At 44.5% G+C, this 22775-nt stretch overlaps 2 long non-coding RNA genes across 2 annotated transcripts; both read left to right on the forward strand.

Annotated features, from left to right (window-relative positions):
* Positions 1–6602: 6602 nt before the first annotated feature.
* Positions 6603–10109, forward strand: LOC127295944 (uncharacterized). Its single transcript, XR_011743718.1, has 3 exons — positions 6603–7209; positions 8458–8538; positions 9859–10109. It is a non-coding gene; the product is annotated as an uncharacterized lncRNA (long non-coding RNA).
* Positions 10110–20104: 9995 nt separating this feature from the next.
* On the forward strand, positions 20105–21964 carry LOC127349011 (uncharacterized). Its single transcript, XR_011756867.1, has 2 exons — positions 20105–21374; positions 21493–21964. It is a non-coding gene; the product is annotated as an uncharacterized lncRNA (long non-coding RNA).
* Positions 21965–22775: the final 811 nt, after the last annotated feature.

A 22775-nucleotide genomic window follows, 5' to 3' on the forward strand; every position in this document is an offset into this window, starting at 1 on the left:
GAAGCTCATTGTTCCTCGCTTTTGTAAAAATGGTTAAAGATACTATATATTTAAATTTGACACCAAACCACTGGAGAGTACTTCCTTGTGTCATTACCTACCTTGGCATACCAAGTTTAGGCCTTGGTGGTAAGCAGAGAGGCAGTGGCTAATTTTAAGGCTTTCTTGCCTTTTTATGAACAAATAAAACGGTTTTCTCGAAATAAAAAGTGCTAGAAAATAAGTAGGGGTACTGTGCACTTATTAGTGCTTGGAGTACCCATTGATTTCATTATAATAAATGTTGTTAGAGTGTTTATTTGTACGATTGTGTCTTGTATGGTGATTGTGTGTTCTTTTATTTTGCGACGATAGATATGAACGCCACCGATGAAGAAGATGAGGATCATCTCGAGGATTTCGAAGAGAAAGTCCAGGGACACATTGCTAATCAAGGCAAGCCACCTCTTGATGCATGTCTCACCCTAATTATCTTACTCTTGCATTATCACAGGTTTTATTAAATTGCATGTCTTTTATTTATTTATGTGAGTGGTTCCGCCACTCGAAGTTTTATTATTCCACCCTTACGGGTGCAGCCCTCGTTGGTACCTACTGATCCCACCTCTATTAGTGATATGGTGCTTATCACCTTTTCATCCTTGTCGCCATTTTTCAAAGAAGATTTGGACTATAGGTGGGAGCCCTGGAAAAATGGTTATGGAAATGTTTTCCTGAAAAGGAGTTTTTCGAAAACCTTGGAATGGGGTAGCCCTGCCCAAGTGTGGTTTTGTGTAAATGCTTTTGAGCAGAAAGGACTTGCTTGGAGCAAGAGAACTGAAGAAAATTGTTTTCGAAAACCTTTTGTTGACTGAGTACATCACCGGACCTAGCCAGTACAACCACATTACCCTTTAGTGGGACGGGGCGTAGCGTAGTAGTTTGTCTCGCCTTAGTTTGGGTCCTGCAAGTGTAAGGGGTAGTCCGAGCATGGACACCTATCGACCGTGGCCTTCCCGACGTACTGGGAACGCCTTTCCGTCTCGGACAGATGGCAGGGGTACAACCTATGAGCTCCCATTGAATAATGCCCCGCAGTTGGTCGCGGCATTCCGGAGGGTCGAGCTGGTCGGGGAATTTGCTACTCCTGGGTAAACGACCCCTCGGACTCTGGTGTTGGGAGGTACAACTCTAGGCGGCATGTCTTGGGCTAAGGCGAGCAGGCGAAAAACTACGATCGGATACTTGTCGTGGCATATGTTATTATGCAGGGATGATGCCCACACAATGAGTATTCGGATCTTGTGGGGAAAGTGTACAACCTCTGCAGAGTGAAAAATCTATTCGAATAGCCGTGTCCGCGGCAATGGACGTGGGAAAGGAAGTGCTGAGTATCAAAAGGAGTTTTTGGTTTATAAAAGTGTTTTCTCAAATAATGTTTTGGGAAAGTGATGCCAGTGGGACTGGTGAAAAAGTACCTGGGAGGTACGGTGGAAATATGGAATAAGTGTGTTGGCCATTTGAGATGGCTGGAAATAAGCATGGGTTATCCTTACCTAGTAGTCTGCAAACAAAATGGTTTACAAAAAGGTTTTCAACAAAGATATATAGATGTCGTACTTTCGAGAGGAACCACCTCTCGCTCCTTGTCGCCCTAGTTTAGTGCCTGATCCTTGCTACTGCCAAATTGCATATCCTTTACTTCTCTCTAAGGTGGTTTGCGAGTACAATTCATAATGTACTCATGGCTTTGTCCCTGGCTATTTACTTGGCCAGACTTGGTGGAGTTCGACAAATGAAGAAGAAGTTGACGACGTCTATGCGAGCTAGGAACATCTTCCCAGTCAGTTGCCTGTAGGGTTATGGCATGACTTGTGCCATGTGAACGCTTTCATCTGAAGTATTTCCGTTGTGTGATTGTTGATCTACTGCCATTGCGGCTCTTATGTAAGTATTGGTCAAGTGACCTGTTGTAATCTTTTTATTCGGTACTGTAATGGATGATGTATTTGATACCAGTTCGGTTATGCCTTCACGACACACTGATCATGGGATCGTGAATGTGTATGCATAACGGGTGTTTCAGACAGTTAGTCCGGGGCCCCACAGAGCTGGTATCAGAGCCATCCTGACTGTAGGAGACCTTAGTTAGCATGGACGTTAGATAAGACAATACTACTTTGGTAAAACTATTTATGAAACTTAACTTCCTAACTAACTAGAAGCTTAGCTTCTATCTTCTTATCGTTTCAAAAACTTCTCATTCTTACCTCGCTCTCTGATTTCGAAAGATTTCAAAAATTTCTGATTTTACTATCTCATCCTCTTCCAAATCAACATATTGGACGATGCCCCCACTCAGACTCGGAGATTCAAAGTCGAAGATGGATCAATCCTTCAGGAAGTCTCTAGTATCTCCGGCTGCAGCTATTGAAGATGGACGTCGACTTAGCAGTACGCGTATAGGGATAATAAGAGCATGTCTTTGGTTGTCACCAAAGTCCGTCAAGGAGTTGACCTTATTCCTCTTTGGACTTGCACTTTTGCAGTCGTCAAGGATCAAGTCCTCAGTTCTTGACTAGTAATTTTTAGGCATGTCACAAGAAGTTGTCATCCATGGAGCTCTTCAGCAATTACCCCTCCAAATGGAGACCAGAAGATCTTATGCATCTTTCGCCCCGACTCAACATCGATGGCTCACCATCAGGTCTACTTTACCACCAACTGCTACAAGAATCAATGTTGACGTCAATATCATCAAAATGAAGTCGTCTGCATCTCTGACCAACCCAAACCTATAGGATGGATAGGACAAACTCAATTGTTTCAATTGAGCTACCCCTGCGTATTAGGTATCCTTGGGTACTTGAAATACCTCGTGTGATTTTCATGATTTCTTGTGGTGTTGTGAATTTGCTGCTTGAATGCTTGTGATTGCTTGTTGTGTGTATGCTTGCTCTAGCCTTTCGGCCTGAAAAACCATTTTTGTGTGATAACCTAGTCTATGAAACCCTCCCAAAGATGCTTTCCTCGCATCCGGTAAAAAAAAAAATCTAATAGAAATTCTAACTGTTAGTTCACAAAGTTAACGGGAAACTCTAAATCTAAGTTGGGTAACCGCTAGATGCCACCATGTTTTCTCGAAATGCCCAACTCCAGTTCGACATCCAACTCAAGACACCCTGCGATGCCAACGAAGCAGAAGTCAGTGCCCTCAAGATTGACGGCAACCCTGCAAGAAGATGAAGCCTACTAACATGGTCTAACTATAGGATAGAACGCCGCTAGCCATAAAGAGACCTTCTTAACACTGAACCATATGGTACCATTTGCCCAGCAGAGCAGCCAAGCGAGAAGTCGTATCAACGCCAAGATATTCTACATGGTGCATCTGGTCATCACCAAGTGAAACCTTTGAAGATAATTCAAGACTCAAGATTATGTGTACTTTACCCGCTCATTCCTTAACTAATGGGAATCAGCGCCAACCCGAAGGCTGAAGACTGTTTTCGACAAGTTGCTACATTATGTGGAGACTGACCAGGATTTCCGCTGACTCACTAACTTAACGAGCGCCTTACAAGAGTAGTAAACACCGTGTGTACCTCTTGAAGCCGTGGACTGCACTTCACGCCTGAAGATTCTTCAACTCAAGACGGGGGATCGATGACTTCTTCAGAAGCGCCCGGCAAGACCCCATGGCGGAAGCTTTGACTTTTTATGATCCCCCGTTGAAAAATCTTAAGGGTGGAAGACTTCGTCTTCCACTAAATTTTTAAGCCAACTTTAAAAACTTTGAATCTTTCTAAAGCACCGTTTGGATGCTCTAACCCTCCAAGAATCATGGACCCCTCAGAAGATTGTTAGGAAGCTACAGATCTAATATCGGCACTGAGAAGTCAACCTCTTCATGAATCTTTCCCTCGACAAAAATCTATCGTGTCTCTCAGAAGCTGAAGCTATGATCTTCCGACAACGGCACGTCTACTGGAGGATGGAGTCTAACATAGATTAACCTATAAAACCTTTCTAGTCATACGCTTAGTAATCTCGGGACAAGATTATTTTAAGGGTGGAAGGTCTGTAACACCCCAACTTTTGCAACCTTGTTTATTTGTCTGAAGTGCAAAAATCAGGGGGAACAAAAACTTTTTAAGTTTTGCTTGTGCTGTCATGTGTTTGGTTGAAATGTGTCTGACTTTGTTTGATGAGTGATGTTTGATGAATAAATTAGTTAAGTGAAGTACCTCAACCCACATCTTTTTATCTCGAGAAAACACTCAAGCTATATATGGCCACTCTTGTATCCCCTTAATCTCCTCTCTTCAAAAATATTTGAACCTTATGTCAAATAACAAAACCTCTTTTGTTTTGTCTTATGACTTAAATTTTGAATTCAAAAGATCTTGCCAAAAACCTTTTATTTTAAAGTGGCTATGGTCACCTCAGATCATAGTATCACAAAAAGAGTTTCTAAAGTTATTTTGTTCTGAGATAAAGTATTTGCCAAATGTCTTACCCTTACCTTGTGTACCTTCAAATTTTTATAAAAGCTTTTATATGCAGTTTGGTTGCCTAAAATAAAATGGAATGGTCCATATTTCCTTTTTTCTAAAACCTTGGGTCATTCAACTCTTTCTAAAACTCTCTCCCACTTTCACTAATTTCAAATAAAATTTCTTATTTAGTTTAAATCAAGTAAAGGCCATAGACACCCAAAACTAAATTCTTAGACTATTCGATCTGTGATCAAATATCATGGAATTGTCATTTCCATTAATACATCTCCCTGATCTATATTTTAACATCATCACTCCATCTATGCTTAATCATGTTAGATGATCATTTGTCCAATAAATGATAATCTCCATTTGCATCTCTATCTCCCCAAAATCATTGAACTCTACTCTTAAATTATTCTTGGCCTCAACTCCCATTTTAAAATATGAAGGTTCCCTCCAATTTCCGAAAACCCTAAACCCCCATTTCTTCTCATTTGGACTTCCAAAAATAGGAAATATCGATGATATGTTTTATCACATCATTTCCATTCAAAAATTATTTCTAGAAAATTATTTTCTTGATCTTATTTCCTATTTTGCTAAAACGCATGTAAATGGTGCATATGCCATTTCTTACACTTTTTATTCTCAAATAGTTATATGGAAAACCTACTATGCATTCTCATGCAAGTAGAGTATTTTTGAGCCCAAAATATTATCTTGCTCTTTTCAAAAATGTCAACAATTAAGGTCGCTCGAAATTTATTTAAATTTGGCCAAATTCTTAGAAAGTGATCCAAACACTTAATGAATGAAATTCCCTATTGGATTGTCTTCGTGAGCTCAACAACCTCATCTCTGTGATCCATCTCCATTCATCATTTTTCGTGGATCAATAATGAGAACAAATACCTTATGGTCTCCTTGTCTATTAATCTTTATTTCCCGCTATATCTCTTTAATCCGTTTCTAGTAACCACCAAAATTATCTAAACGACTCGAAATCATCATCACCCTTTTCATCCCATCTCTCACTGATCCATTCATGCATGGTATTGTTTGGGACTTTTTACGTCCAATTCAAATTCAAAATTTGGGAAAAGCATGCACACATGTCTACTCCACTTCTTTCCATGAAATCTTTTAAGCACCACCACCGCTCACAAATAAACTCATCCGCATCTCCTCTTCATTTTGGACGGCCACCTGCTGCTACTGTGCCACTCTTGGCCGAATTATTTTTCAAGGGAAAGAGAGAAACCGAGACATGCCCGTATGCCACGATTTGGTGTTTCTCTTCCTCACTCTTTCTATTCTTTAGCTCAGCACCACTCCCGTGACTCTCCAGCATGCACCTCTCCATGTAGTCGACATCCACTGTAGCTACAGTGTCCCTCTTTGCTGATTGGTTTTGGGGAAGTAGGAAGAGAGAAAAGAAGGGTCACCGGCATGTTTTGGGCTTGGACAAAGAAAACCTTGCTTCATCCCCACTCTTTCATCTATCCAGTATCTGCACGAGTTTGATGGCCGATCACGTCCTATGACCCATCCTGGAAGCTACCATAGCCTACCCTAGCCCTCTATCCTTGTCCGTGTCCGTTTGGCACACCCCCTGCTGGTCGGGATGATCTAGCGTACCCCAGCATCCACCGCCGCGCCATGGCAACGTCCTGTCACCCCTCTCTGTAAAACACTTGCTCCCGAGGCCGCTCTTGCCCCACACTGCCTTCCCCATGCTCGCCAAGCCCGTGATCACCATGGCGGTGGATGCCAATCGCGTTCCCAGAGTATCGGTCCACGCTCGCCCAAGCCAAGAAAGTGAAGACAAGGGCATCATTCCAAAACCACGGAGCAGACCCCAGATGCTATCCTTGTGCACACATCTCGGTGTTTACCCGATCAAACACCTGCGGATGATCGTTGGGACCCTCTAGTTCTAGCTGTTTTAGCTCATGCCCGAGCTAGCTGTGATTCGCGTCGATCTCTCCCTGCCACACCACACCACCCAGCACCGCCCCGTTGCCCAATCGAGTCCGTGGAACATCGCCACCATCCTCCCGTGCTCACTGTCCACGGTGCACCGTCGCCCGTCCCTTTTAACCCGAGCCGAGCCCTCCCTTTTCATTCCTTTCCTCACTTCCCACTCCCTCACATCTCTTCTCATATCCCAGAAACACAGGGGAGCGAAGCCTTGCTTCTTTTCCTTCCTCGCCGAGGCAGAGGTCGGCCGAGCTGAGCCGGCCGGGCTGCACGTCGTCGTCTTCGTCGCATTCCATCCCTTCTCTCTACTTTCTCTTCCTGCATGTATCTCTTCTCTCTCTGGCCCTCCTAACACGTCCGTTTTACCTCGCAGAAAACCTTGGCGGCCGTCGCCGTCGAAGCTTAGTACGAGCCGTCGCCATCGTCCAGCTTCTCCGTGTTGTTCTGTCCGTGCACCGTGCCCGCCGTCGTCAATGCCAACGCCCGACCTCCCGCGAGTCATACTTGATGGACGACGTGAACTGCAGCGTCTCCGCGTTGCCTGCTCCATCGCTAGGCACCTCCGCTAACCGCTTCGTCCGCAGCTACGCGGAACTCGCCTGCGGCCACGTCGTCGACGACCGTAGACCCGTCTGCACGTTCGCGTCGACGCCGGGAGGCCGTCACTGCATGCGCACGTCGCCGACTGAGCCGCGCAGCCTCCGCCGAATCCTTCAGCGGCGACCTCCATCATCTTCGACCACCGCCGGTGAGAACCTCGTTTCCCTCCGTCGTAGCTATCACCGCGACGCTGACGTTCATTGGTAGTCCCCGAAGGACGTACGCATCCAGGTAGCTTGCATTCGTAGCTACCACGATCCTGCCGCTGCATGCAAATGCATTGTGCATGGCCGCATGTAGCAAAATGGGTCATCCCAGCACTGCGCTGAGCCAGGCGAGCCGGCGCTGATCCGCCTCGTCCCGGCCTTTCGGCCCGTTTCGTTTTTCTTATCTGGGAATAGAAATCATGTGCTGCCAGATCTAGTTCAGGTTTAAATCCACCAGATATTATTTTGTAAATACCTAAATCAGCAGATCTAAAATTTCTAGAGTACCGTAGTGAGTTTTCTATCCTTAGAAACTGGTTTCAATCTCAGATCTGCTCTGAATCTCTCTCAGGAAATAAAGTGCGTGAGTCATGCAATAGCAATGTAAATTCAATATAAAAAGTTTTAGAGCACTTTTTTTTTGGAGCAAACTAAATTGGGTTGAATACCCCTCTGTATTCTCTGCCCTTTGGCATAAGTGAAAACGCACGTACCTTGCCAGTTTGCAAAAGAACCAGAGAACCTTTTCTGCTCATATCTGACTTGAGAAAATTATTGAGGGACATCAAGAATAGATTTTTGCACGAAGCCAATTTTATAAGAACCAGTATATCTTATTTATCAACTTATCCATATAAAAATGTTTTATAAGCTTCTGAGAATATATGTAAATTTATTTACCAAAACAGAGCCCTAAACAGTAAATTAATTATTATAAATAATCTGTAAATCGAAATGGAGTGAATCCAATTTTTCTGGAATCCTTATTTAGTTGTCTATCCAGGGATGTACATCTTGTTTGCCTTAATTCATTTGTGTTCTGTGAGCCTAAAAGGGAAGCTCATTGTTCCTCGCTTTTGTAAAAATGGTTAAAGATACTATATATTTAAATTTGACACCAAACCACTGGAGAGTACTTCCTTGTGTCATTACCTACCTTGGCATACCAAGTTTAGGCCTTGGTGGTAAGCAGAGAGGCAGTGGCTAATTTTAAGGCTTTCTTGCCTTTTTATGAACAAATAAAACGGTTTTCTCGAAATAAAAAGTGCTAGAAAATAAGTAGGGGTACTGTGCACTTATTAGTGCTTGGAGTACCCATTGAATTCATTATAATAAATGTTGTTAGAGTGTTTATTTGTACGATTGTGTCTTGTATGGTGATTGTGTGTTCTTTTATTTTGCGACGATAGATATGAACGCCACCGATGAAGAAGATGAGGATCATCTCGAGGATTTCGAAGAGAAAGTCCAGGGACACATTGCTAATCAAGGCAAGCCACCTCTTGATGCATGTCTCACCCTAATTATCTTACTCTTGCATTATCACAGGTTTTATTAAATTGCATGTCTTTTATTTATTTATGTGAGTGGTTCCGCCACTCGAAGTTTTATTATTCCACCCTTACGGGTGCAGCCCTCGTTGGTACCTACTGATCCCACCTCTATTAGTGATATGGTGCTTATCACCTTTTCATCCTTGTCGCCATTTTTCAAAGAAGATTTGGACTATAGGTGGGAGCCCTGGAAAAATGGTTATGGAAATGTTTTCCTGAAAAGGAGTTTTTCGAAAACCTTGGAATGGGGTAGCCCTGCCCAAGTGTGGTTTTGTGTAAATGCTTTTGAGCAGAAAGGACTTGCTTGGAGCAAGAGAAGTGAAGAAAATTGTTTTCGAAAACCTTTTGTTGACTGAGTACATCACCGGACCTAGCCAGTACAACCACATTACCCTTTAGTGGGACGGGGCGTAGCGTAGTAGTTTGTCTCGCCTTAGTTTGGGTCCTGCAAATGTAAGGGGTAGTCCGAGCATGGACACCTATCGACCGTGGCCTTCCCGACGTACTGGGAACGCCTTTCCGTCTCGGACAGATGACAGGGGTACAACCTATGAGCTCCCATTGAATAATGCCCCGCAGTTGGTCGCGGCATTCCGGAGGGTCGAGCTGGTCGGGGAATTTGCTACTCCTGGGTAAACGACCCCTCGGACTCTGGTGTTGGGAGGTACAACTCTAGGCGGCATGTCTTGGGCTAAGGCGAGCAGGCGAAAAACTACGATCGGATACTTGTCGTGGCATATGTTATTATGCAGGGATGATGCCCACACAATGAGTATTCGGATCTTGTGGGGAAAGTGTACAACCTCTGCAGAGTGAAAAATATATTCGAATAGCCGTGTCCGCGGCAATGGACGTGGGAAAGGAAGTGCTGAGTATCAAAAGGAGTTTTTGGTTTATAAAAGTGTTTTCTCAAATAATGTTTTGGGAAAGTGACGCCAGTGGGACTGGTGAAAAAGTACCTGGGAGGTACGGTGGAAATATGGAATAAGTGTGTTGGCCATTTGAGATGGCTGGAAATAAGCATGGGTTATCCTTACCTAGTAGTCTGCAAACAAAATGGTTTACAAAAAGGTTTTCAACAAAGATATATAGATGTCGTACTTTTGAGAGGAACCACCTCTCGCTCCTTGTCGCCCTAGTTTAGTGCCTGATCCTTGCTACTGCCAAATTGCATATCCTTTACTTCTCTCTAAGGTGGTTTGCGAGTACAATTCATAATGTACTCATGGCTTTGTCCCTGGCTATTTACTTGGCCAGACTTGGTGGAGTTCGACAAATGAAGAAGAAGTTGACGACGTCTATGCGAGCTAGGAACGTCTTCCCAGTCAGTTGCCTGTAGGGTTATGGCATGACTTGGGCCATGTGAACGCTTTCATCTGAAGTATTTCCGTTGTGTGATTGTTGATCTACTGCCATTGCGGCTCTTATGTAAGTATTGGTCAAGTGACCTGTTGTAATCTTTTTATTCGGTACTGTAATGGATGATGTATTTGATACCAGTTCGGTTATGCCTTCACGACACACTGATCATGGGATCGTGAATGTGTATGCATAACGGGTGTTTCGGACAGTTAGTCCGGGGCCCCACACTGCCCCAGCTCCATGGACTAGGAAGAACGGAGTTTCTTGTGTTGCCGTATTTGGTGTTGTTTGAATACTCCACAAAACACTTGGCAATTCTTCTGGCCAAGTATGTCGAGCCTTTTCAAGCAGTCCCAGCAGGCACTTTTTAATACCATTGCAGATGATACCATTGGCTTTCTCGACTTGACCATTGGTTTGCGGGTGCCCAACTGACAGCATGGCATTGTCTGTGACAATGCTATGAGGTACTCCAAATCGAAAAACAATGCTCTTCACGAATTTTATTGCTGACGCTGCATCTGGTGAATTTATCGGCTTTGCTTCTATCCACTTGGTGAATTTATCGACAGCAACCACCACGTACTCGTATCCTCCTGGCGAGGCCTTGTGTAATTTCCCCACCATATCGAGACCCCATTGGGCGAAGGGCCAAGACAATGGTATTGGCATCAGTTCTGCTGCTGGAGAGTGGGGTTTTGCGGCGAATCTTTGGCACGCATCGCAGGTTTTTACTATCTCCTTCGCATCCTCAATTGCTGTCAACCAGTAAAATCCAGCCCGAAAAACTTTGGCCGCAATAGCTCGACTGCTCGCATGATGACCACATATTCCCTCGTGTACATCCTTTAAGATTATCCTTCCTTCTTCGAGTGTGACGCATCTTTGTAACACGCCCGAAATACTACGCTTGTATAATTCCCCTTTGTCCACTGTGAAGGCCTTAGATCGTCGAATAACTCGCCTTGCTTCGACTGGATCATCGGGTATTTCTTTCCTTAGGATATACGATATGTACGCTTGCATCCATGGGACTTCCACCATCATCACCAGCTCCTGGTCCTCATCTTCTTCTGGTGCTTCTTTAAGAGCTATCAAAGTTTTCTCCTTCTTTTCCTTCTTCTGCACCTTCTTTGGTTCGGTGGATCTCTCGGTTATTTCTTCCCAAAATACTCCTGGCGGGATTGCAAGGCACTGCGACCCGATGTTTGCGAGAACATCGGCTTCATCGTTGCTTAGCCTGCTAATGTGATTTACTTCGCATCCATCAAATAGCTTCTCAAGCTCGTTGTACACTTCCTTGTATGCCACCATGCTGTCATTGACTGCATCACACTGGTTCATAACCTGCTGAGCTACCAATTGTGAGTCGCCAAAGATTTTTAATCGGGTTGCACCACAAGCTTTCGCCATCTTCATCCCGTGTATGAGAGCTTCGTATTCTGCTTCATTGTTAGATGCGTTTGGGAACGTCATCCGTAGGACATACTTCAGTTTGTCGCCTTCAGGTGATATAAGTATCACGCCTGCACCAGCTCCTTCTACCCTTTTGGATCCGTCAAAACTCATGGTCCAAGTTCTCGATAAATCTGGAGGTCCTGTATTTTGCAGCTCCATCCACTCTGCGATGAAATCTGGCAGAATTTGCGATTTGATTGCCTTTCTTTTTTCATACGTGATGTTCCGAGGAGAAAGTTCTATTCCCCAAAGGGAGACACGCCCTGTAGCTTCTGGATTGTTCAGTATATTTGATAGAGGTGCTTCATTGACCACTATTATCGGGTGTGCCGAAAAATAGTGGCGCAATTTTCTTGCTGTTGTTAACACTCCATATGCTAACTTCTGGTGCTGCGGGTACCGCTGTTTGGAAGGCGATAAAACTTCGCTGATGAAATATACCGGCATTTGTACTCCATGGAGTTTTCCTTCTTCTTCTCTTTCGACGACTAGCGCCGTGCTGACCACCTGAGGCGTAGCTGCAATGTATAACAGGAGAGGTTCCTTCTCTTTCGGCGCCACCAAGATTGGTGGTGTCAAAATTGTGCGCTTTAGATCCTCGAAGGCTCTATCTGCCTCTTCGTTCCACTGGAATTTCTCTCCTTGCATGATTAAAGCATAGAACGGTAACGTTTTTTCTCCCAACCTGGCGACAAATCTGCTTAAAGCTACGACTCGCCCAGTTAGCTGTTGTATTTCTTTCAACTTTGTTGGCTTCCTCATTGTTACGATAGCTTGGATTTTTTTGGGATTTGCTTCAATCCCTCTTGCTGAAACTAGAAACCCAAGAAGTTCTCCTGCAGGGACACCAAAGGAACACTTCGTCGGGTTCAACTTGAGGCAAAACTTGTCGAGGTTATCGAAAGTTTCCTTCAGATCCTCGATTAGCGTTGTCCCCTTTTTTGATGTTATGAAGACATCGTCAATGTACACTTGTACGTTTTTCCCAATCTGTGTTGCTAAGCACTTCTGCATCATCCTCTGGTATGTTGCTCCCGCGTTTTTCAGACCAAAAGGCATTGTTCTATAGCAAAACACGCCATAAGTTGTGATGAATGCTTTTTTGACCTCATCTTCTTGTTTCAATCTGATCTGGTTATAACCAGAATATGCATCCAGGAAGGAAAGACGTTCACATCCTGCCGTGGAGTCGATAATTTGATCGATCCTCGGGAGGGGAAAGTGATCCTTTGGACAATGTTTATTGAGACACGTAAAGTCGACGCACATGCGAAGGACTTTAGTGTTTTTCTTCGGCACCAACACTGGGTTCGCTACCCATGTGGCCTCTGTATGCAGCTCCTTGATAAAACCAGCTTCTCTCAGTCGATCGATTTCTGACAGCATGGCTTTGCGGTTTGGCTCCGAAAAACGCCAGAAAGGTTGTTTTATTGGTCTCGCTAATGGATCCAAGTTTAGGTGGTGCTCGGCAAGTTCCCTGGGTACTCCTGGCATGTCAGCTGGACACCATGCAAAGATTTTCTAGTGCTCACGGAGGAACTCGACAAGCGCGCTTTCCTATGCGAGGTCCATGTCTGTCGCAATAGACGTCATCTTTTTTGGATCTGTCGGGTGAATCTGCACCTCCTTAGAATTTTTCTCAGTGTTAAAGGTTGATTCTCTGTTGGGCCTTCCTACATCTGGCAGCACATCATAATCAGTCGTGAGCCTTGACGCCGTGTACTCTGCTTGCATCCCAAAGGTTTCTGATAGTCGATGAAAATCCTTATCACACTTATCGGCTAGCGCAAAGCTTCCTTTGACTGTGATTGGTCCCTTAGGTCCAGGCATCCTCCACAACAGGTATGTGTAATGTGGTACCGCCATAAACCTGGCATATGCTGGTCGTCCTAACAAAGCGTGGTATTGTGATGGGAAATCCACAACTTCAAATTCCAGCCTCTCTATTCTGTAGTTTTCTCGGGTCCCAAACTGAACGTCGAGATTAATCTTCCCCAACGGATAACTTGGCTTCTCCGGTGTGATGCCATGGAATCGTGTGTCGGTTGGTTTCAAATTTGCTAGAGATATGTTCATCTTCCTTAGTGTATCTGCATACATAAGGTTTAAACTGCTGCCTCCATCTATGAACACTCGAGATACATCGAATCCTGCGATTACTGCTGGTAAGATAAGTGCTGACTGCCCTGGTCGAGGAACTTGTTGTGGATGATTCGCTATTGTGAAGCCAATGTCTTGCCCTGACCAGTTAAGGTACTCAACCGTTGGTGGAGGCATCTTCTCTGCCATGAACACCTGTCGCGAGATTACTTTCTGAGCTCTATTGGATGGCCTGCCTTTCTGAATCATCGAGACCGCTCCGTTGGAATTGGGATCAACATAAGGTGGTGGTGCAGGTGCTGCCGCTATTCTGAGCTGATGTCGATTTTCGTCCGTAATTGCGGGAAGAGGTGGCAAGTGGATCTCACTCCTGGGTCCTTGAGGATTTCTGTGTGCTGCCTGGGCATTGGCGTGCCCTACCCACCTTAACATTGCTTGGAAATTTCGGCAATCCTTTTGCAAGTGTCCTGACTGTCTCTTTCCGTTGTTGTCGAGATAAAAATGCATCTGACACGGACCGTTCATCATCTCCTCGGGGGACACGAAAGGTCTTTGGAACCGTGGCCCGGTATTTTGCCTGTTGTTTTGAGAGTCATCTCTATTGTCGCCTCGCTGCTCGTTGCTCCTCTGATAATCATCTCTATTGTTTCCTCCGGCGCTTGCTCGAAAGCCGGCCGAAATTTGTCCAGGAGCATCATAGCTCAAGTACTGCCGAGGAAATCGTCGCCTATTTTGATAATTTCGACCGCGGTCCTCCTCTGGTGACCTATGCCGTTTGTTGTGAACAGCATCTTCTCCATCTGCCCATCTGTTTGCTATCTCCATTAATGCGGATACTGTCTTTGGGTTGGTTCTCCCCAAGTCCTCGACAAAATCTCCTCGCCTGATTCCTGCGACAAACGCATCTATTGCTCTCTCATTATATATATTCTCTGCCGAGTTTTTAATGATATTCCATCTTTGGATGTACTTCCTCATTGATTCATCTGGCTTTTGTCGACACGCCCTCAGTTCCTCTAGTGATGCAGGTTTTTTGCAAGTGGACCGGAAATTCTTGACGAACACATCCTCGAAGCTATCCCAGTTGTCGATGGATCCTGGAGGAAGCTTTTTTATCCAAGATCGTGCGGCTCCACTTAAATGCACCTGGATGCTTTGCATAGCTGTTGCTCTAGTTCCTCCTGTGAGCTTCACCGTCTCGAGGTAATCAACTAGCCAATCCTCTGGATCTTTCAAACCGTCGAATTTTTTGAAGTTATCAGGCAGTTTAAACCCCGAAGGGACTCGAGTTTTTCGGACCCTCCTTGTGAAGCATGGCAACCCACACATATCCTCGTCGTTTAGTTCTGGGGAATGCCAATGTTCTCTTCTATTTTGCCGTGCTCTGTCCACCCTTGCGTGCGCTGATGTGTCTCTTGCTCCACTTGTTCCTTCAGAAACTGTTGCTGCTGCCGCAGGTCGTGGACTATTTTGCCTTGTTGTTCCTTCGGGAGGTGTTGACACAAACACCGTTCCCATGGCCCCGACTCCTGCCATCGCCATGTTGTACAATGCATCCCTTGGATCTCCTGGAGGTGGCCTGGATGCAAGGATAAAGGCCTGTGTCGCCATATACCCAGCTTCTGGTGTCTTGGGGATAATGTTCCCTCTCGTGTCTATCGACATAAAAGACATGTCGAGGTTTTGAACCAAGTGCTCTCTTTCTCCTTCAGGTATGTTTTGCAGCCTTGATCTCGCTCTGTTCCGAGCTTCCCTGTGGCTATCTCCCGAAGTTCCTGATTGTCGACTTAACTCCGCCCTTCGTCGGCTTGATGCGGAGGCTGCCTCCCTTCTTCTATTCAGAGCAGCTGTCTATTTTTCCAATTCCCTTGCAGCTCGCGCGAGCTGATGACCCACAAGTATAGGGGGTGTATCGTAGTATCTTCGATAAGTAAGAATGTCGATCCCAACGAGGAGCAGAAGGTGTTGACAAGTAGTTTCGATGAAGGATTCACTGTAAATGCTCACAGACAAGTATTCAGGGGGTTTTGATGTAGCAGATGAATAAAGTACGAGTAAGTAAAGTGCGAGAGTAACAATTGCAGGGAGTGGCCCAATCCTTTTTAGCACAAAGGACAAGCCGGTTTGTTTACTTATAATGAGCAAACGTTCTCGAGGACACACGGGATTTTAGTCTAGTGCTTTCGCTACATACGGCTAATTAATCTTCATTGTTTTGATAAGTGTTGTGTGGGTGAACCTGTGCTAATGTACAGCCCCTCCTAGGACTAATACATACTTGTGATTATACCCCTTGCAAGCATCCGCAACTACAAGAAAGTAATTAAGATAAATCTAACCACAGTCTTAAACTCTGAAATCCTGCTATCCCTCCTGCATCGATATACCAATGGGGGCTTAGGTTTCTGTCACTCCGGCAACCCCGCAATTGGCAAACGAGTACAAGATGCATTCCCCTAGGCCCATAAAGGTGAAGTGTCATGTAGTCGACGTTCACACGACACCACTAGAAGAATAACACCACAACTTAAATATCATAACATTGAATATTACTCAACCATACTTCACTACTAACATTTAGACTTCACCCATGTCCTCAAGAACTAAACGAACTACTCACGAGACATCATATGGAACATGATCAGAGGTGATATGATGATGAATAACAATCTGAACATAAACCTTGGTTCCACGGTTTCACTCAATAGCATCAATAACAAGTAGAAATCAACACCGGGAGAGTTTCCCCTATCAAACAATCAAGATCAAACCCAAATTGCTACAGCGGTGACGATGTGCAGCGGTGGAGATGGCGGTGATGATGATGAAGATGATGATGATGGTGATGGAGATGATGTCCAACTTGATGGCGGTGACGATGGCGTCGATTTCCCCCTCCGGGAGGGAATTTCCCCGGCGGATCTCAGCCCGCCGGAGAGCTCTTTTCTCTCTGGTGTTCTCCGCCCCGCAGAGGCGGCTGTAACTCTTCGCGAAGTACCCTCTGGAGCTTAGGTTTTCGGGACGAAGGAGTACGCGAAGAAAAGGAGGCGAGAGGGGGCTGTGGGCCCCCTCCTCACAGGGCGGCGCCGGCCTATGGGGTGGGCCCACCTCGGGTCCCCTCGGCTCCCCCTTCTGGTTCACTTCGTCATCTGGAAAAATAGGATTTTTGGTATAATTTCCGTCAACTGTTGATCTTCCGAAATATTGCATTCTGACGGTGCTTTTTCCAGCAGAATCCTGGCTCCGGTGCTCGATCCTCCAATAATCATGAAACATGCAAAATAGATGAAATAACATAAGTATTATGTCCAAATATGAAATATATCAATGAATAACAGCAAATTATGATATAAAATAGTGATGCAAATTGGACGTATCACGAGCCTATATTGATATGCTTGCAATTCTTCTGGTGTGGCTGTTGTGGCCATTGGTTCTGAGCCATCCATAGCTCTTGCGGCTCTATCCCATGCTGCTTGTGGGAGTTGAACCCTAACACGTGGTGTAGGTCCGACATATTTACTGCCTAAACCTCGTCTTAGGTCGGAGGGATCGACGTATGGATCTCCCAAATCGTCGAAAGCCTCAGATGTTTCCTCCTGATCGCGACTTGGCTCTTCGATGGCATAAATCTGATGATATTTTGAATTCAGATCTTTGCTGGGTTTGGTGACACCATCATAAAGATTGGTGAAGACCTTGCCCACAGTAATGGATTTGTCGATGAAGTTGAAGTTGTCGACGCTGCTCGAGTCATCGCTTATATAAGAGTCCGCAGATGACTCGAAGGACATGTTGCTGAAGATCCTGGCGAGCTTTTCGCTTGCCCTGGTGCTGATGAAGCGTGGTGATGAAGTCTCCTCTTCGCCTGACTCGGTTGACGATGCTGAGTTCGAAAAATCGGAATCGACCGCCAATAATCCCGACGAGATCGAAATTTCGAGACGATACGCTCCCTCCTTCTCGACGCGAAAGTGGAACCTTCCGAACGTCATCTCCATAGGCTCCTCCAAATACGCGTATGCATCCAAACGGGAGGGCGGGTGAGGAACAAAATCGACAGGACCAGTTGTGATTTGTTTACCTCGATCCATCGCGTTGCTTGCTGTTGATGAAGTCGACGATCTTGAACGTGCCATCGAGATCAGATCCTTGATGCCTCTAATCCCCACGGACGGCGCCAATTGACAAGGTATTAACTTATCAATGCCTACGGGTTGTAGACTAGGGTTTAGTTAGAAGTAGAGGGCAAGTAGATCTCGAAGGTTTCAGCCGAAAAGTACTCGACGATATGAAAACTAGGGTTTGTGAGACAATGATTCGATGCTTTCTTTGTCCCTCGACTCCCCCTTATATAGGAGGTGGAGCCGAGGGATTTGTAATGTACAAGTTACAGAGTCCGGGAGGGTTTCCGACTCATCCCGCAAGATTACAAATATTATCTCCTAATACAACTCTAGCTTTCCTTAATAGCAATTTGGGCTTCCGATTCTTCTTATTCTTCGAGTCGTGGGCCTTCAGTGAACCCCGGGTACTATCTTCGGCAGGCCCATTGGGGATGCCTATGTCATCCGGTGTTCCAGCGGTCGTTCTCCCCCTCCTCCCCCCAAAACAGCGGAACGTGTGCCCCGGCGTGTCTACCCCCCTAGATTTCTCCGCGCGAGGGTGCACCAATGTACTTTTTCATTATTTTAGGTTTGTTTAGGACATATACACGTGGAGAACCAAGATTGGGACCCTTTGGCACATATACCCCGCAGCTCGAGCCATTATCACACGATCGAGGGTGTGCCTGATCTACTGGTTAGGGTTCGGTGTAGGGTTAGGGCTAGGGTCTAGGGTTTAGGGGAGCTACTTTTGCACCATTACACCTTGCATCACACTTTGACACATAGCATAGGCCCACATGCAAGATTTGGTGGGGTTCCGGTGTTCCGGCGGTCATTCTCCCCCTCCTCCCCGGGTGCCCAAATGGCTAACCGAATCCTCGGGTGCCTGCCAACAATCTCATACCATGAAGGAGTGACTTTTTATTTTAGTTTTATTATGATGACACTCCCCCCAACCTTTGCTTACACAAGCCATGGCTAACCGAATCCTTCGGGTGCCGTCCATCAATCACATACCATGGAGGAGTGTCTATTTAGATTAATTAATTTGGGACTGGGAATCCCATTGCCAGCTCTTTTTGCAAATTTATTGGATAAGAGGATGAAGCCACTAGTCCGTTGGTGAAAGTTGCCCAACAAGATTGAAAGATAAAACACCACATACTTCCTCATGAGCTATAAAACATTGACACAAATAAGAGATAGTAAATTTTTAATTGTTTAAAGGTAGCACACGAAGTATTTACTTGGAATGGCAGAAAATACCATGTAGTAGGTAGATATGGTGGACACAAATGACATAGGTTTGGGTTAAGGTTTGGATGCACAAGAAGTATTCCCTCTCAGTACAGGTCTTTCGCTTGCAAGGTTAATTAGCAAGCATAAGAGTCGAGGGAAACAAACAAATATACATGTGATAGAAACAATCATGCATCTTCCTTGTAAGCATAAACAATTTTAACTTCAAAATAATAAGCTATGAGCTAACAAGAAAGAAAGATAATGAAACAACTACATGTATTTCTCTTTTCTACTTAAACCTCAAAGTGTTGTTGCTATTGACCAATGCTAAGTTTGCCAAAACCAAATATATTTATTCAATGCTCCCAAAGTGACACCAATACTAAAATCAAGATCAATCATATAATAAGGATTGCAAACTAAAATAAGATGTGCAATATGTAAATGATAAGACTTCTCATTAATATTCCATAACGATAACTCACACCAAGGGATACATAGACAACCAACTAAAGGAGAGATACTTCCAAACTGCAACCCATTTTATATGATAACTTCCCTACTCATGATATGACACTACTTGACAGTAAAAAGTAAAAGGTAGTGATGATGTGATACCGCGGCACTCCCCCAAGCTTGGAACAAACCAAGGGGATGCCAATACCGATGATGAATTACTCCTTCGGCGATGGTGGTGATGAATTCCTGACAAGCTTCTCAACAAGCTCCTGAAGCTCATCAATCTTGTACGTGAGGTTGCGAATCATCTCCGAATTGTGCTCGACGCGGTTAAGAAGTATATCCGACGGCGAGTCCCAACTCTTGGAGTTATTTCCCCACTCTTCACCCTCAGGCTTCATCCTTCCTGCAGTGTTAGAACGATCTATATCCCAATTGCTAGGCAATGCTGCCCTGGGAGTCCTTTCAATTTGACTATTGAAAATTAGATTGCAGAAGGGATGGTGAGTGCCTGAAAAGGATGTCTTCGGACACTACAAGAAAAATGACACGTAGAGACACTCTATTTCGGACGCTTTTGTGTTCGTCTTTACATGACAATCTAGGCCCTGACTTAAGACGATTTCGAAGACGTTTTACAGGTCGTCTCAGCGTGACAAGATTCACCACTCCCAATCCTTAGAAAAAAAACTTCGGGCTCTCTCCGCAATATCTCTCTCCCGTTTCTTAACCGTGGAAACCTACCCTAAAAAAAGTGAAAACCTAGCGCCGCCACTAGATCCCCTGGCGGTGTCTCTCCGGCGAAATCAGCGGAGCGACTGGCGGCAACTCTACTCTCCTCGCCGGTACAAGATCTTCCTCCACTCTAGAACGCTGGTGTCGTGCTACAGAAAGACTCGATCCAGCCCGTACTCGTGTGGCGGTGCCCTCTCCCATGCTGCTGTGGCATTCTCCTTGTTCCCCACTGTCTTGCACCTGCCCATGGCGCCTTGCAGCCAAACAACTCCATGGAGTCGTGGCTCCACAGCCGCAGGTATGTTCATGTACTACTAATCTAATCTCAGCTTGTGTCTTTTCTAAACCGAGCCTCCATCTATCTGATTGGTCTCAGTCACTCGAATAACCCTTGTAAGATGCCAGGAAATGAGTATTTCTTCCTTTTCATTCAATCAATCTAGCTAATAGTTTTATTCATATGGTCTGAACTCAAATAGGCAAAAAACGTGATATTAGCATCACTCAACCTAGTGCTAGATTGGAGTGTACAGTCTGCAGGTAATCGTGGACAAATGTGTCAGCTAATTAATCCTTGGAACTTGTCAATTCATGATATAAGCATGAACAAACGGAAATTGTTGATATCTTGAATTAATTCAATGTTGGATTAGGTGGCCCCAGATTTATATCAAAAATTTCCATTTTGGTATGCAAATATATTCTTGAACTTCCACCAATTAGATTTTTTGAGTACTTGAGATTCATTTGTAGTCCATAGAAAGTGCTCACTGAAAGTAATTTACTTAGAATAAGTGGATTTACTGCTATTTTACTATCGTCGAACTATTTCTATATTTTAAGGAATGCCTATATGAAGCTTGTGTAACATTCCAATTAAGTGCACCATGCAGAAATTGTTTACAACGACAGTCTATTCAACCAATTGACTACATCTACAGTCTATTCAAGGAGCATCATAAGAATGTTTCTGCATCAGGTTGTATGTACTTGTTTCTTACCGCTGGTAATAAATCAATGTTGCTGCATCATGCATCACTTAATAAGAAATTCATGTTGCTGCATCGCTTGATACAAAGAGACCAATGCGTAAACCTTATGAATATATTATATAGCTCAGGTTCTTCGACGCCCTTCATCATTTTTACCTTATTTTCTCCAATCGATGTCACTAGCCCTTGTTTCTTCATAGGCTTCAACTATAATGCATCAACGGTTCAGATTGTACTGCCGAGAAGTGAAGGTTCGTAAGATGCATCATAAGGATTAGCACGCTGCAAGTTCAGAGCCTTTTGTTTACAACAGTTGGTAACATATTTAGCAATAGCACGCTGCAAGTTCTTGCAAAATATTACCCACTACTGTTTTCCATATTACGTCTTTATTTTTTTGTGTTTTCTAACCTTAGTTAAATTGTTCTGTGTAGGGTTATGATCATTGCTAGTTACCCCTAATGCTAAGAAGGTGCATATTTTGGCTAATGTTGAACAATCACTGCTGCAAATGGTTAGGTATCCACCTTCAGTTTATAAGTAATTAAATGAATAGTCTTCTTTTTTGAAGATTTATCAGTGATATTTCAAGTTTTTCGCAGAAAGTTTTATTGCAGAATTTTAATGAAGCACACTACAAGACCACAAGGGAAAAATTATACATGTTGCAGTCAAGACCTGTCGGTGTTGAAGTACATACAAAAGTTTAGATGGATTCAGCTACTTAGAAGAACATGAGTACTGACGTTCTTTTAGTCTCCCCCTCGTTCATATGTATAGATAGATTCTAGCTACTTAGAAGTACATGAGTACGGAAGATATTTTATTCTTGCCCCTCGTTTATATGTATGTACACTTAAGTTATAAAGTACGATTTTCCTTGGTTAATATATTTATTTACTGAAATGCATTGCACATGTCTACTGATTTGCAAGTTGTACGTATTTTCTCACATGAATTGACAATTTGAACATTTGAAAAATTAAAATGAATTTCTCCCATTAACACGCCTAAGCGTCTTAACATCTCGTAGAGACGTCGCGGAAAGGTAGCTTTGTGGTCAGCTGTAACTACGTCTCAAAGGAGCATAGACATGCTTTATAGAGCGTCTCTACCATTTACCCAGAGACGCTTTCAATATGTCCCTACGAATTTTGAGACGGTGCATAAGAAGACGTTTCTATGACGCTTTCGAGAGACGACTCTACATCCACCTAGAGGCGAAACAAAGCGTCTTTACTACCAAAATTCAACGTCCACACATGTCTTTTGTGTTGTAGTGGGAGCTAGGTAATGACGTGGAACCCTTCCTCCGGTGCGAATTCTTGCGCTCTTGTTTGCACTAAAAGGGTTGTCCACCACCTTGACGCTTGCAATGGTAGCACGTGGGTGTGCGCGCGAGTCTTCCTCCACCTCTTCTTCATCCTCTTCCTTGACGCTCTTGTCCACCTCTTTCCACTCGGGATCTTGAATATCTTCATCCGAAAGGTCCTTGCCCTTGTTCTTGGAGACCATGGTGCTTCTAGACTGAAAACAGATCCTGGCAGAAATAGCTCGAAACAAAACACGTCGAGAAAACGATATACGGACCTCCCGGGGTCCAGGGGATTATATAGCAGGAATTTTCACGACAAAAGGAAAGTACCAGGTCGAACTAGAGTCGGAAAGGGGCAACGAGGCGGCCAGCTCATAGGGCGGCGCGGGCCAAGGCTTGGAC

This window comes from Lolium perenne, chromosome 4, assembly GCF_019359855.2.
Source record: "Lolium perenne isolate Kyuss_39 chromosome 4, Kyuss_2.0, whole genome shotgun sequence".
Classification (NCBI taxonomy): Eukaryota; Viridiplantae; Streptophyta; class Magnoliopsida; order Poales; family Poaceae; genus Lolium; species Lolium perenne.